At 42.4% G+C, this 13,858-nt stretch overlaps 1 long non-coding RNA gene across 2 annotated transcripts in view; it reads left to right on the forward strand.

Moving 5' to 3' along the window:
* LOC137328107 (uncharacterized) overlaps positions 1-13,858 on the forward strand; it is a 74,241-nt gene that overhangs the window by 49,966 nt on the left and 10,417 nt on the right. The window contains exons 2-3 of one of the 2 annotated variants that reach the window (XR_010964621.1): positions 10,652-10,752; positions 11,110-11,249. This is a non-coding gene — a long non-coding RNA (uncharacterized lncRNA). The remainder of the gene's footprint in view (positions 1-10,651; positions 10,753-11,109; positions 11,250-13,858) is intronic. The other variant, XR_010964620.1, reaches the window with a different exon arrangement.

The raw sequence follows: 13,858 nt of genomic DNA on the forward strand, positions 1-13,858 counted from the left end.
ACTCTAAATCGAGCTGATTCCAAATTGACATTTTGACTCTCAATAAAAACAGAAAATGCTGGAAACATTCAGCGGGTCAGGCAGCTCCCGAGATCTCTCTCCACAGATGCTGCCTGACCTGCTGAGCGCTTCCAGCATTTTCTGTTTTAATTTCAGGTTTCCACCCTCCGCGGTATTTTGCTTTTGTTTTATAGAGTAACTATGAAGTAAGCTTTGGCTTGAAATTAAATGGACGTTTGTCTGCTAGGGATCATGTTGTCAGCAATCTCTCGTTTGGCTTTTGAGGATGGAAAGTAAAGCCACATTTGTGATCCATTTCTCTGGTTTATCTCTTTCTCCATCTCGATCATTCTAGTTCACTTTCATGTATTAAGGGAATGATTCTGATTCCTGCAGTAATTATTGGGCCAGAATTTACCGTTCGCTCGACTTGCACTTGCCCGTAGACTTTCCATGAGCTTTTGTGCTGAAAGTTGCTGTAAGTTAGAGAGCCAAACAGCTCGGTGCCCTCTACAGGGCATCTGGGACCTGTGTGAACAGGACAAGCAACTGTGTATCCCCTTAACCAATCAGATTGAAGAATCGTTAATGAACAACGCAGAGTCTGAACCAGGAAGTGTAAGTTAGAATAGTGAATTCAGTGTCAAATCAGGTACAGTAAGCCAAATAAAGAGAGGGAAAGAGATTGGATTGAGCGAGAGAGAGATAAAAGAGACAGAAAGAAAAAGTAAAAAATATGTTAATTACAATTTTTTAAATCTCCAATAACAGTTAAAAGCGGAAGGAATGAAATTCCATGCTTGTAAAAGTTAATTTTCAGTGTCAGAGAGGTTGTTTGGCAGTAGTTAAGACTTACCACGCCGTACGTGGTAGATACGGACTAAGAGTTTAGTCCATATCAACCACGTAAGTACAGCAACCTCATGACGTTCAATGTATTTGAATGGTGAGTCAGACAGCAAGATGCCGTTTTCGCAAAGCTGATGGAGGGGCAGCGCATCTCGGACAGCAACCACTGGATTTTCACGTTTAACTGCGCATGTGCGCTCGCCGGAAGTTGCTGTCCGATTTGTGCATAAATAATGGTGAGCGCTGTTATTTTCACAGTAAATTCTGGGCCATTATCTTTCTGGTCTGTATGTACTATTATTTGTGTAGATCTGGCTGTGCTCCTCTGTGTAAAATGTCTGCTCGAGGTAAAAAGGCACGGTTCATTTAGCTTCATTAAAAAACAGACCTTCCTCCTTGCTCACAACCTTGCCAAAATGTGACAAGAGATTTATGTGTTTGGAGTCCTGTGTCTACAGAGGACCGGCACATTAGAGCAGTCTTGTCAAAGTCTGTTGGTGCTCTGGGACTGCATGCACAATTGGAAGGGAGAGATGAAGCAAGATTTGCCATTCAAGCAACCACCCTGACTTTTACTTATAGTCAAGGGCTTTCGAGTCTCCACGAGAATGTGTTTTCAGGTGACAAAGAAGGGAAACACATCATTAGCCTAGAAACGGACATTTGAAACTCTGGCCAACACAGTCTCACACTTAACAAAACCTCCTTCCTGTAAGTTAATGAGTCCTCCAATTATGGTGTCCCCAAAAACACTTTGCACTATGATAAATTGGACGATAATTTACTGAATACAAGTGTAATTTCAAAGACGTGTACATCTTCAAAAAAAAATTATGCTAGGAGATTTGCACCTTGCTGGGAAATGTGCACCTTGCCAACACATTATATCACAATAATCCTCTTATGTTAGAAGATCTCAGTTCCCTCTGGAAACCTTCCTTCCTGAAATAACCATTATTCTTTCCACCAAGGTGATGCTACATCCTGATTAAATTGATATCAATTAATTTACTGGAGTTGTTCTCTTAGATTGTGAGTAAAGATTATTTTATAATTTACATTTTCACTTTTTCCTGATCGTTCTCTAAATTAAATTGCCTTAAAACACACTTTTAATTTAAAAAATCTAAAGAAATGTATATTTGTCTAGCTATTGCTTCTTTTAAACAAGAGTTCTGTTCAACTGCAATATTTCCAAAATCCTTCCATATTATTAAGTAAAATTAGTTTGCTTTTTCCCATATTCAAACCTACCAACGTCCCATTATTATCAGAAGATTCCCCAGACCCATGGAATTAATTGGGGAACCCTGCTCAAAATAGCAGTAACTGCCAGGAGCTCAATGGTGCTGCTAAAGTGGTGCAACTGAGCTAGTCCATCACAACCCCAAGATTCACATAGCATCTTGGAAAATAATGACATGGGAATGCTAACATTTAGAGAAGTCTATGATATCCTGTGCACCATTCTTTAGTTGTGGATCTATATTGAGGATTCTCACAATGAGCAGCTTGCATTTTGTTGTGAGCTTGAGGTATTAATTTGTCTTGGAGAGTAGCATAAATTGGGCGCTACCGATTGGGCAGCCCATTTTGCAATCTGCCCAATTTTCTTTTCCGATGAAGTCAATGGAAAACCGAGACCAAGTGCAAAATGGGCTTGCCGATTCGCTGTCGCCCATTTTACACTGCCGCCCTGGATAAATTTATACCCCATCTTCTCTCCACCATCTGTATGGCACCATGTACACTGATTGTGGACGGAAAAAAAAAGGAGCAGAACAGACAAAGGAAGAAGAAACTGCTGCAGAAAATAAGATTGAGATAAAAGAAAACAGCAGATAAGATTGCTTTTGCCCTCCATGTTGACATTTTTGGGTGATCCTGATTTGGTGCCAGGATCAGTGAAAATGCCAAGTTGTACAAATCTCCGAATTGCAAGGCAAACCATTTTTTTTCAAATTGGAAGCTCTATCCATTCTAACTTTGGACGTATGGTTGGATGATTTCTCCATCGTGGCTACAAAGTGGATGGTTTATTTGATATAGGGTAAATACCGGAGTCCTCGGAGAATCTGATTCCCTGATTCAAGTCTCTGAGCCTACCAAACTAGGGTCTACATTCTCCACAATCAAAATTTAATAGCTGTAGCACCTACTAGCCCTCTGTTGCTTTGCCCTACCCTCCCTTTCCAAAATATCAAATGCGTAGTACTTAAGTCTCTGCCAGTGAAGCTTCTCCTTTTCTATCCAAATAACCACAATATTCATTGATGCGCACAGATTTGTATTTAGATTTGATAAAGAAATTCTATTTACATTGTACTCACTGCATAACTCTTCATTCTTCTTCTCTTTGATCGTTGTATATGAATTTTTGTGTGGCTAAGCATTAAGGTTGTAAATGGAGCAGAGGGATCTTGGTGTATGGGTGCACAGGTTGTTAAAAGGAAAGAACGAGTAGAGAAGGACACAAAAAAGGCAAATGGAATCCTTGGATTTGTACGTAGAGACACAGAATGCAATAACAAGGAGATAATGAACTTGTACAAAGCCTTAAGGGGCAGTTAGATTATTGTGTGCAGTCTTGGCCACCCCATTAGAGGAAGAATAATAAAGCCACAGACCTGAACCTAATTCAGCTAGTCTGGTCTCAGAGAGCAGCTAGATCATTGTCCAATTTTGCTAGTTCTCCATCGATGATGGTGGTCTTTTTAGGATCTTTGACAAACTCTAGATCATTTGACATACTACTACACATTGCCATCAAATTCCAACAAGCAAGTTGTAAAATAGTTCTTTTCAAGCCAGGAATACTAGACTGGAGAAAGGATTTTTTAGCCCACCTTTTCTAGGGCCGACTTCAAATTGGGGCAAGCAGTCCATCCCTAAACAGGGCTGCTTGGTCGCTGTCAGGTTCTCAGCATGCTCTGTACCAATGATGTACTCAAACCTTTGGCTCATACGCTTAGGCAAAAAGAATAAGGAGGCAAAGGCTTGCCTTGGGACCAAAGCCCCCCTCTCGACTGTACAGACTAGGGCCAAAGGCTTGGAAGGCCCAAGACAATTAGAAGTCAGCACAGGTGTAGGAGAAGTCGAAGGGTGGAGGTGAGTTAGAGTGCCAACCACCTAATTTGTCCGGAGTAGATTTGATTTGGGGTTTTCTGCCCTAGCCTTTGTTCAACCAATAAGTAGCTGCAATGCAGCAGCACCCACATTTTTAAAATATATATATTGAGGTTGAGTCCTCTTAGTCACCCCATACTTGGCCTGATCTCTCAACCTAAATCTCCTGCCAACTCATAACCCAACTCTCAACCCTGCACTCTCCAACTCACCGCTCGGAGCCCAGCTCTGCTTTTCAGTTAAAAAATAATTACTAATTCATGGTTGAATGCCCTGTTGCAATATCAGAACATTTTATGGGGATTAAATTAATTAACCCACAAAAACGGGCACAGGGATCACGGTGCACGATTTACGCACTCGGTTGTTGAGATGCAGGCAGCACATAACATTCATTCTGCTTGCTGTTTTACACAATTGCTGTGTGCAGCCAGTGTTGGTTAGTGGCCGCTCACCAGCGGGGGGCCCAGATATTGCGAGTGGCTAGCATCGCTTAAAGGCAGCCTGCACCTCTTAAAGGGGAGGTGCCCTATGGCTGCAAGAAGTGGTGGAAGTCAACGATGAAGCGAATCTGTGCTGCAATATAGTGAAGTATTGTGATGATGGGAACTCTGGAATTTTTAATGAGCAACAACTTGGCTGCTCAAAGTTTGTGGGACTCTTATATTTTCAAAATATAAGATACGGATCTAAATGGAGCCTGAACGGAGATCAGAAATCGCACACGTAAAACACAAATGCAGGTCCCGTCCTTATGTTTATAAACTGTTGAGTTCTTTCAAAACATTGAATAAAGATTGCTCACAACTACATCCGACATCCTCCAATCTGCACACCAGAACCCACCAATGTTCCGATTTGAGTTTGTACCAAGTCAGCGAGAGAGCCTGCACCAAGGTTCTCTGATAATGCACTAGAGGCCTTGGTGCAAGAAGTGGATAGAAGGAGGGGCATCCTATATCCACAGGGGGCCAAGAGGTCCTCCAGACATATGCTCCCGAGGCAATGGGAGGCAGTAGCGGACGAGGTCTATGTCAGGAGCAGAGCACCACGAATATGGATGCACTGCTGGAAGAAGTGCAATGATTTGACATGAGTGGTCAAGGTGCGTGAGTTCAACTGTCAAGTGGCATCTCCTAGAACTGCACCATTGGCCGCATCCACTGCTCAACGCATTACACCCCCCATCACCCACATACCAACAAACTCTTTCAATCAGTACGCAACTCTTCAAATCAGATGCTTCATCTCACCCTCACACATTACCACTGTTGCAAGCCGCACAACCACAACTCACAGGTCACACACACTGGCAGTTATTCAACTACGACAGGCGCATCATCTAAACATCTTGCAAGACACTCACCAACACACTTCCCGCTTTCTTGCAGGAGAAGGTGGCACATAATAGAAGGCAACAAGTGGTAGTGGCTCCATGGAAAATGTACCTGCTGTCCTCTCTCAGGATGACAGCATTCCTATCTAACCCCTGCCACTCCACCAGTGCCCTTGCTGTTGCCAGTCAACTAGTCAGCCCACTCCCTGTAGAGTATTGAAACTTTATTATAGGAATATGGGAAGATAGGAATAGGAGTAGGCCTTTTAGTCCCTTGAGCCTATTCTGCCATTCAATGAGATCATGACTGATCTGTGGCCTAACTACATATACCCGCCTTCGTCCCTTAATAACTTTGGTTAACAAAAATCTATCAATCTCAGATTTAAAATTAACAACTGAGCTAGCATCAACTGCTGTTTGCAGAAGAGAGCTCCAAACTTCTACCACCCTTTGCGTGTAGAAGCGTTTCCTAACTTCACTCCTGAAAGTCCTGGCACTAATTTTTAAGCTATGCCCCCTCGTCCTAATATTAAGTATAGGAGACCTTCAAAAACAGGCACAAATGCATCAGCAGCCAGAAGCAATAATCCAGCAACAAACCTGTACCTCCTGCATAATCCCTTTAAATAGCACTAGTGGGGGGGTCCTCCATGCTGTTTAAAACCTGTTGAGCTGTGCGAGGTTAGACAGTGCGTTGGCTGGAGCATGGAGTTCCAAAATCGCATCTGTCCCTTTAAATGAGCGTTGCTCACTGATCTACCTCATAATCTCCCTACATAATCTCTTTACATGCCGCTAGCATTTGTTAAGTGCACGTGCACAAACACCTTTACCAATATGGCGTCCTGTGCACGTCACGCCTGAAATGTGCACGCACAGCAGGGACGCCATTTTTGGTTATTAGGAGTCCGGGTAGCGACTATACAACAGGCATAACGCGGCCCCATTTGGCCCCCTATATCTTTAAGAATATATACTAGTGAGAGCTTTGCCAACATCATCAGTATATATGTTCTAACAGTTTCCTCCACCTCTGAAGATAAGTACTTATTCTGTCAACAACTTGACAGCGTCATCAGTAAACTACCATCTGGCGAGTGACTCTACCTACTAGGAGAGTTTAATGTAAGAGTTAGCTCAGATCATGAGATGTGGCCACTTTGCACTCGCCACCATGGATTGGAGAAAACAAACGACAATGGGCAAAGACTGTGGAGCTCTGCACCCACCAAGGACTGTGCATTACCAATACCTACTTGCAAGGCCCTCACCGCCAGAAGGCACCATGGAGGTACCCCAGATTTGGATGCAGGAACCAACTAGATTTAATTATCATCCGTGGAAAGCATCTACAGGATGTTCTTCATACTCTCAGTTTTCACAGTGCAGATTGTGATACAGACCATGCACTTGTATGTTGAAAAATAAGGCTTTCACTAAGGAAATTCCATCGTACCTAACAAAGTTGTTGCCCACATAGTAATATCAAAAACACAAAAGACCAAGGAAGGTGTCTCCAATTTACTGCAAATCTCAAAGAAGCTATGGTATCAATTCCAGCTGAATGTTGATGTAGCATGCAATACACTCAGAACTAATACACATACAGCTGCAACCTTAATTTATGGTAACAAAATTATACAACATAAAAATTGGTTTACACCATACTCTGAGGAAATGGTTCCTGTTATTGAAGCAAAACAAACAGCATGGCTCCACCACAGACTGAATCCCTCTCCTGAGATATGTACTAATTAGAGTGGTCACAAGCAAATTGCAACAAAGAGCAAGGAAATGTGCTCAATCATACTGGCTAGATCTATGTGAGAAGATAAAAATGTCCTTTGAAAATGGAGGCCTAAGAGGTATGTATATACCTCTATATCTTCTCAAGCCTTTCTTTAGAGCTGTAGCTCTTCATCCCTGGTAATAATCTAGTGAATCTACATTTCATCTCCTCCATATATATATATGAGAGGGAAAGAGAGAGAGATATGCACATATATATATGTTTATATAATATATAGAGACATTGAAGAGACATTGTGAAACAAAGATACACCATAAGTGAATGGTACTTGTTGATATACCTGAGTATAGAGATTGTTTTATCGTTAGTTTATCTATCTCCCTTCTTAATGCCTTCAATAATCTAATCGTGCTGCACCACTAAGCCGCTTATGATATGGATACAAACAGTTTCTTCGTAGGATTAATTAGTTTTTAAACTTTCTCCTTAAGCCCTCCTGGAGGAACAACATTAAAGGTCACAAATTTGACAGCTAACAACACTGAGCAGTGAATGGTTCCATAGAGACCCAAGTAGATTGGCATCTGTTGAGGTCTGAGATGTCATCTGAGTACTACTGTGAATTTAGTCAATACTGAACTTTCTAATGTTGGACACTCCAAGTGATATCTAGGACCAAATAGAGAGCTATTCAGCAATAGGGACCTACAGCTGACACCAGCTAAGTGGCTTCATAGCAACTTTGAGAACTGAATGATGATCTAGTAGCAGAATTTATTCTACTTTGAAAATGTTTCGCTCCAATTACATTAACTCATTGTTTCCATACTTACCTTAGCAGTCCCTACCACACCACCTCCAGACTTTTTTCCCCAAAAGCATTGTAAATGTACCATATCTGTGGAAATTACTGTATTTTAAATGAGCACTGACCTGTATACAGAGATAAGTGAAGGAAAATGATAGACTTGCCATCTACAGTAAACATGGGAGAACATAGGCGCATCCTGGCATCCAGATAATAGCACATTAACAGGTCGCAGAGTGGTGTCATTCTGCCATTTTTGTAACATTGGAAACCTTGTCACAATAGTGACAGCATAACTGTGGCGTTGGGTCTCGATCCGAGTCTGGAGTAGAGCAGCATCAGGTCCCCTGGGGCACAGCAGCGTCAGACCATGTAGGTTTGACATGGCATGGAGCATAATTCCAGTGTGGTTGCATGCAAGCTTTAAAAAAAATACTTATGTGATCCCTCAGACCTTCTGGACACTTCATAATCTTAAGCAGAGTTTTTTTTGTAATGTTTTAAGGATGCTCCCACCTGCACTCTTAAAACATTTAAGGCCCCAAATTTCCTTTGGTGCCACTTTGCCACTGTAAAAATGGGGGGATGGGACTTCCAGCCACATCGTAGTTGTGCACCTAACCTTGTATCACTTCCTGGGGTCAGGGGCATTTAAATATTTTGGGTGGTACCCATCGCCTCAGATAGGGGGGGCAGGGGTGGGAGAGGAATTTTCTTTTAATATATATTATTTGCTACAGCACCAGGCTGAAGGATACGATGGCCAGCTGTGCTGGTCAAAGATTTAAAAAACAATTTAAATGCTACCATGTTTTGCCCTTGGTGACTTCCTTGCTGCAATCGATCACTGTGGAGGAACCAGCCATTCGACATGTAACCACGGCGCCTCAAGGCCCTAAACAACACTGGATGCCAAGGATGCACTCGCACCCCTTACACCCATCATCTCATTAGCGTGGCATCTTTATATGCTCATCCATATGTGGGTGAGCATTATGTGCCAGCCCCAAATATTGTTTATCAGCTGAGGCAGAGCTCTGTGCATGTGTAAAGCACACGCCCGCACTGTTCTATCTTGGCCTGAGAATTCAATACAGAGCAAGGAATTATAAATTAGGTACTATCAAGCTGGAAATAATTCTGTAACGGCCAGTCTCAGACCAACGTGAACTGTCTAAATTCAGCCTCCAACCACTGAAAATGCTTGAAACCTATTAGGATCTGTACATCCTCCCTGGAGAGACAACCAGGCATTGCCAAATTAGCTGTATTAGCTAATGAGGTATGTTAGTCTTAGCCAAGTATAACTGTTCTATTTCTTTAGTTTATACGGAAAAATATTTCATTCCTTCCATATGTTTCTTGATGAATTATCACTCTTGAAGGCGTACAGAAAAAATATTGGAAACCTGCCAATAAAATGCAGGAGGAGTCTGACAATGATCTGTGAAAGCTGGATAGGTTCCATAAAATAACATTTTATTGTCATATAAAAATGGCTTCAAGAGTCTAAACATGGTTTCCTACTAACACAATAGAACTTATAACCAAACTTTAACAGTTAGTCTAAAGCCGCCATAATCATGGCACACAAAAGTCGGTCATCAAATTGGCCAATTTTTTTTAAATTGACAAAAATAACAGACTTATCTTTGATAAGCAGAATGTAAATAGACTCACTTTAGGTCTAGGTCTGATGCCAATGTTGATTCAGTTGGATATAGAACATGCCAGTATAAACCAGTAATTAACTGATAACCCAAATTGTGCCTGTATTAGTAAATGTATTTTTTCTCTTCTCAATTAATACAATTCCTCCTCAGACACCAATTATATTTTGTGTATACACCATACCCTTTGTTCTCATCAGTATTCCACCACTCATTTTATTAGAAGAGAATGGTCTCTGTGTTCGCACATGTACAACGTCTGACGGCTGCTTGCGAAAGTGTGAAAACTTTTATGTGAAGTGTGCAAGGTGAGAAAAGTCACGATGCTCCCGCAATTATTTTGTTACACACTTCTCAAGCAGTTAACAAGTCACTTAAGCAAGATAAACGCTGAAAAAAACATTCATCCTGCCACTAATTGTGCAATTTTTAGTGATATGGCTGAAAATGACAAGGCACTCCAAAAGTGCTGAGTGACTTTGTGATACATTTTTCATGAGATGAGGACAACCTGTGCAAAGTAAGGTGCCAAGCATGGCAATATGTGACTGTCAGAGTGAACCATGTATCAATGACTGGGAGGAAATGACAGGAAGTTCATAAGAAGGTATATGACGATCATAAAGCTATGGCATGAATAGCACACAACATACTGTAAAATGAAGCAAAGTAGCATTTGTTAAAGGCCCTAAGCTCTGGGATTCCCTCCCTAAAGTTCTCCACTCTCCACCTCTCTCTCCTCCTTTAAGACACTCCTTAAAACCTGCCTTTCGATCAAAAGCTTTTGGTCACCTGTCCTAATATCTCCTTGTGTGGCTCGGTGTCAAATTTTGTCTGATAATGCTCCTGTGAAGCGCTTTGGGACATTTTACTATGTTAAAGGTGCCATATAGTTGTTGTTATTATTGTTGTTGTTAAAGATAAATTGCAAATAATGTTGCACTGACACAGAAAAAATTTTAAAAAGAATGTCGCAAGTTAGCTATTAGTAGTGAAAATAGCAGGGTTAAACAAATTACCGTACACATGTCATGATGGGAAAGAGAATATGTTGTAGAAAGGAATTTTCATGAGCTTAATCACCTTGTCTCAACCCCCACTACTCTTAGGTTCAAAGGCAAAACTGGAAATCATACCACACAACCGATGTTGGAGCCTCAGACATTAAAGAATGCTCACCAGATGAGGAATGTATGGATCATTTGTTCAGGTAAGGAAAGTTTAGAAGGGGTTGGGACTGTGGAAATTGGCAGGAATGCAGAACTAGTGGTATGCACCAAATTAATCATACATTTTACAGTTTGCAAGATTCTTCGCATCAACATGTCCATGCAGACTAATTGTTATTTCACGCACTATTATGCACTTGTGCACAATGTGGTACCGAAATAGATAAGTCTACTTAAAAATTCATAAAGGATAATTTAACAAGTATGGAGCCTCAGCCACCAAGAGTGTATAATGGGAATTGGGGTGCATGCCCTCAATAATTTTTTGTCCTCTAAAATTATTGGGCAGAAAATCACAGGAGTCATGAGCCTGAATTCCTGATATGTGTTCCCAACAGGCGAGGCACTGCATCAGGAGTACAACCAATGAAATTACCCCTCTCATCACTGAGCAACAAAGAACCCAGAGAGGTGAACCACCCCTTTAAGAATGCCATTCATTTAAGCAACAAATCTCACCACCTCCACTTTTAAGCAGGTACGAACACAGTTACACACTTGGGGCAATTGATGTTGATGAGGAAGTACAGGTGCAAGGCACCAAGCATTGGTGAGGAAACGGTTGCAGTACCGGTATGACGAGGGGTTAACTGGAACAGGGCAGAAGTCCAGTATGTTGAGTGCAGGAATTATCGATCTTAAGTGGTCCAGCATTCAAAGAGAGATAAGAGGCAGCAGTTGCTTGCCTCGTCCAAGCTCAGTGGTAGAATGATATGTGCTTCATGGGGAGGAACCCAAGAATCCAACACTAAATACAAACTATGTCCAACATGAACAATTACCTACAGTTGTCCATGCTGAAGTCGGCCCTTCAGCATATGGTAGCACCATTTGGTATCTGCAGCGAAAATCTGTGACAAGGACTACAAGCACATTAGAATTATCTCTCATGAGTATATGAGCTACTGCAGCCAAGGCTTTGATGCAAATTCCAAACTGCAAGAATGTCAGCTTCAAGAAGAATTACAGGCATCCAAAGGATTCTGAAACATCATAGTTCTATGCTCACACAGATCAATGGGGATTGCGAGGAGATGCTTTCCGTGCATGGAGTAGCACATGAGCAGCTGGTTAACATTCTTGTCCTTGGCTGTTCTGTGCTATCACAAGCCCAGCACAAATAACAATGGATTAGTCACAGGTAGTCGGCCTTATGTATTCTGCTCCCTCAACTACAGGAACTCTTATTATTGTGGGTACATCCATAGCCAATGTGGAGAAATCACAACACACAAGGAGCAAATGCAGCAGCAAAACATATTAAACACATACACCTCTAGCACCGCACAACTTCAAGTGAAATCATTTTTAATATATTCTATAATGTCATTCTTTCATTGTGAAGAAAATAAAGAATCAGTTGTCCAGAAGTTAAACAAAGTTTCCCCTGAGGGTCCCTGTGGCATAAAAATCAAATGCATTGGTCTCTTTCATTACTATAGAAGTGTAGTAGGGATGGTTTATTATCCCTGGACACCTTCTTGGATCTGATGGGAAAAACGGATACGGTAGCATACTGGTTATGTTACTGGGCTAGTAATCCAGAGGCCTGGACTAAAATCCAGAGTCATGAGTTCAAATCCCACCATGGCAGCTGGCGAATTTAAATTCAATTAATTAATTAATTAAATTCAATTAATTAAATAAAAATCTGGAATTAAAATACGAGTATCAGTAATGATGGCCATGAAACTACCGTAAAAACCCATCTGGTTCACTAATGCCCTTTAGGGAAGGAAACCTGCCGTCCTTACCCGGTCTGGCCCATATGTGACTCCAGACCCACAGCAATGTGGTTGACTCTTAATTGCCCTCTGAAATGGCCTAGCAAGCCACTCAGTTGTAAAATCTCGTGACGAAAAGTCATAATAAGAATAAAACCGGACGGACCACCCGGCATCGAACCACTAGGCACCGGACACGACAACGGCAAAACACCAAGCCCAGTCGACCCTGCAAGGTTCTCCTTACTAACATCTGGGGACTTGTGCCAAAATTGGGAGAGCTGTCCCACAGACGAGTCAAGCAACAGCCTGATATAGCCATACTGACAGAATCATATCTTTCAGCCAACGTCCCAGACTCTGTCCCACCGGCAGGACAGACCCACCAGAGGTGGCGGTACAGTGATATACAGTCAGGAGGGAGTGGCCCTGGGAGTCCTCAACATTGACTCTGGACCCCATGAAATCTCATGGCATCAGGTCAAACATGGGCAAGGAAACCTCCTACTGATGACCACCTACCGTCCTCCCTCAACTGATGAATCAATCCTCCTCCATGTTGGGAAGCACTGAGGGTAGCAAGGGCACAAAATGTACTCTGGGTGGGGGACTTCAATGTCCATCACCAAGAGTGGCTCGGTAGCACCACTACTGGCCGAGACCTGAAGGACTTAGCTGCTAGACTGGGCCTTGGCAGGTGGTGAGCGAACCAACACGAGGGAAAAACCGACTTGACCTCGTCCTCACCAATCTACCTGTCGCAAATGCATCTGTCCATGACAGTATTGGTAGGAGTGACCACCGCACAGTCCTCGTGGAAATGAAGTCCCGTCTTCGCACTGAGGACACCATCCAACGTGTTGTGTGGCACTACCACCGTGCTAAATGGGATAGATTCAGAACGGATCTGTGCAGCTCAAAATTGGGCATCCATGAGGCGCTGTGGGCCATCAGCAGCAGCAGAATTGTATTCCAGCACAATCTGTAACCTCTTGGCCTGGCATATTCCTCACTCTACCATTACCAACAAGCCAGGGGATCAACCCTGGTTCAATGAGGAGTGTAGAAGAGCATGCCAGGAGCAGCACCAGGCGTACCTAAAAATGAGGTACCAACCTGGTGAAGCTACAACTCAGGACTACATGCATGCTAAACAGCGGAAGCAACATGCTGGAGACAGAGCTAAACGATTCCACAACCAACGGATCAGATCAAAGCTCTGCAGTCCTGCCACATCCAGTCGTGAATGGTGGTGGACAATTAAACAACTAACGGGAGGAGGAGGCTCTGCAAACATCCCCATTCTCAATGATGGCGGAGTCCAGCACGTGAGTGCAAAAGACAAGGCTGAAGCGTTTGCAAC

Source organism: Heptranchias perlo, chromosome 1 (assembly GCF_035084215.1).
Source record: "Heptranchias perlo isolate sHepPer1 chromosome 1, sHepPer1.hap1, whole genome shotgun sequence".
In the NCBI taxonomy this organism is placed as follows: Eukaryota; Metazoa; Chordata; class Chondrichthyes; order Hexanchiformes; family Hexanchidae; genus Heptranchias; species Heptranchias perlo.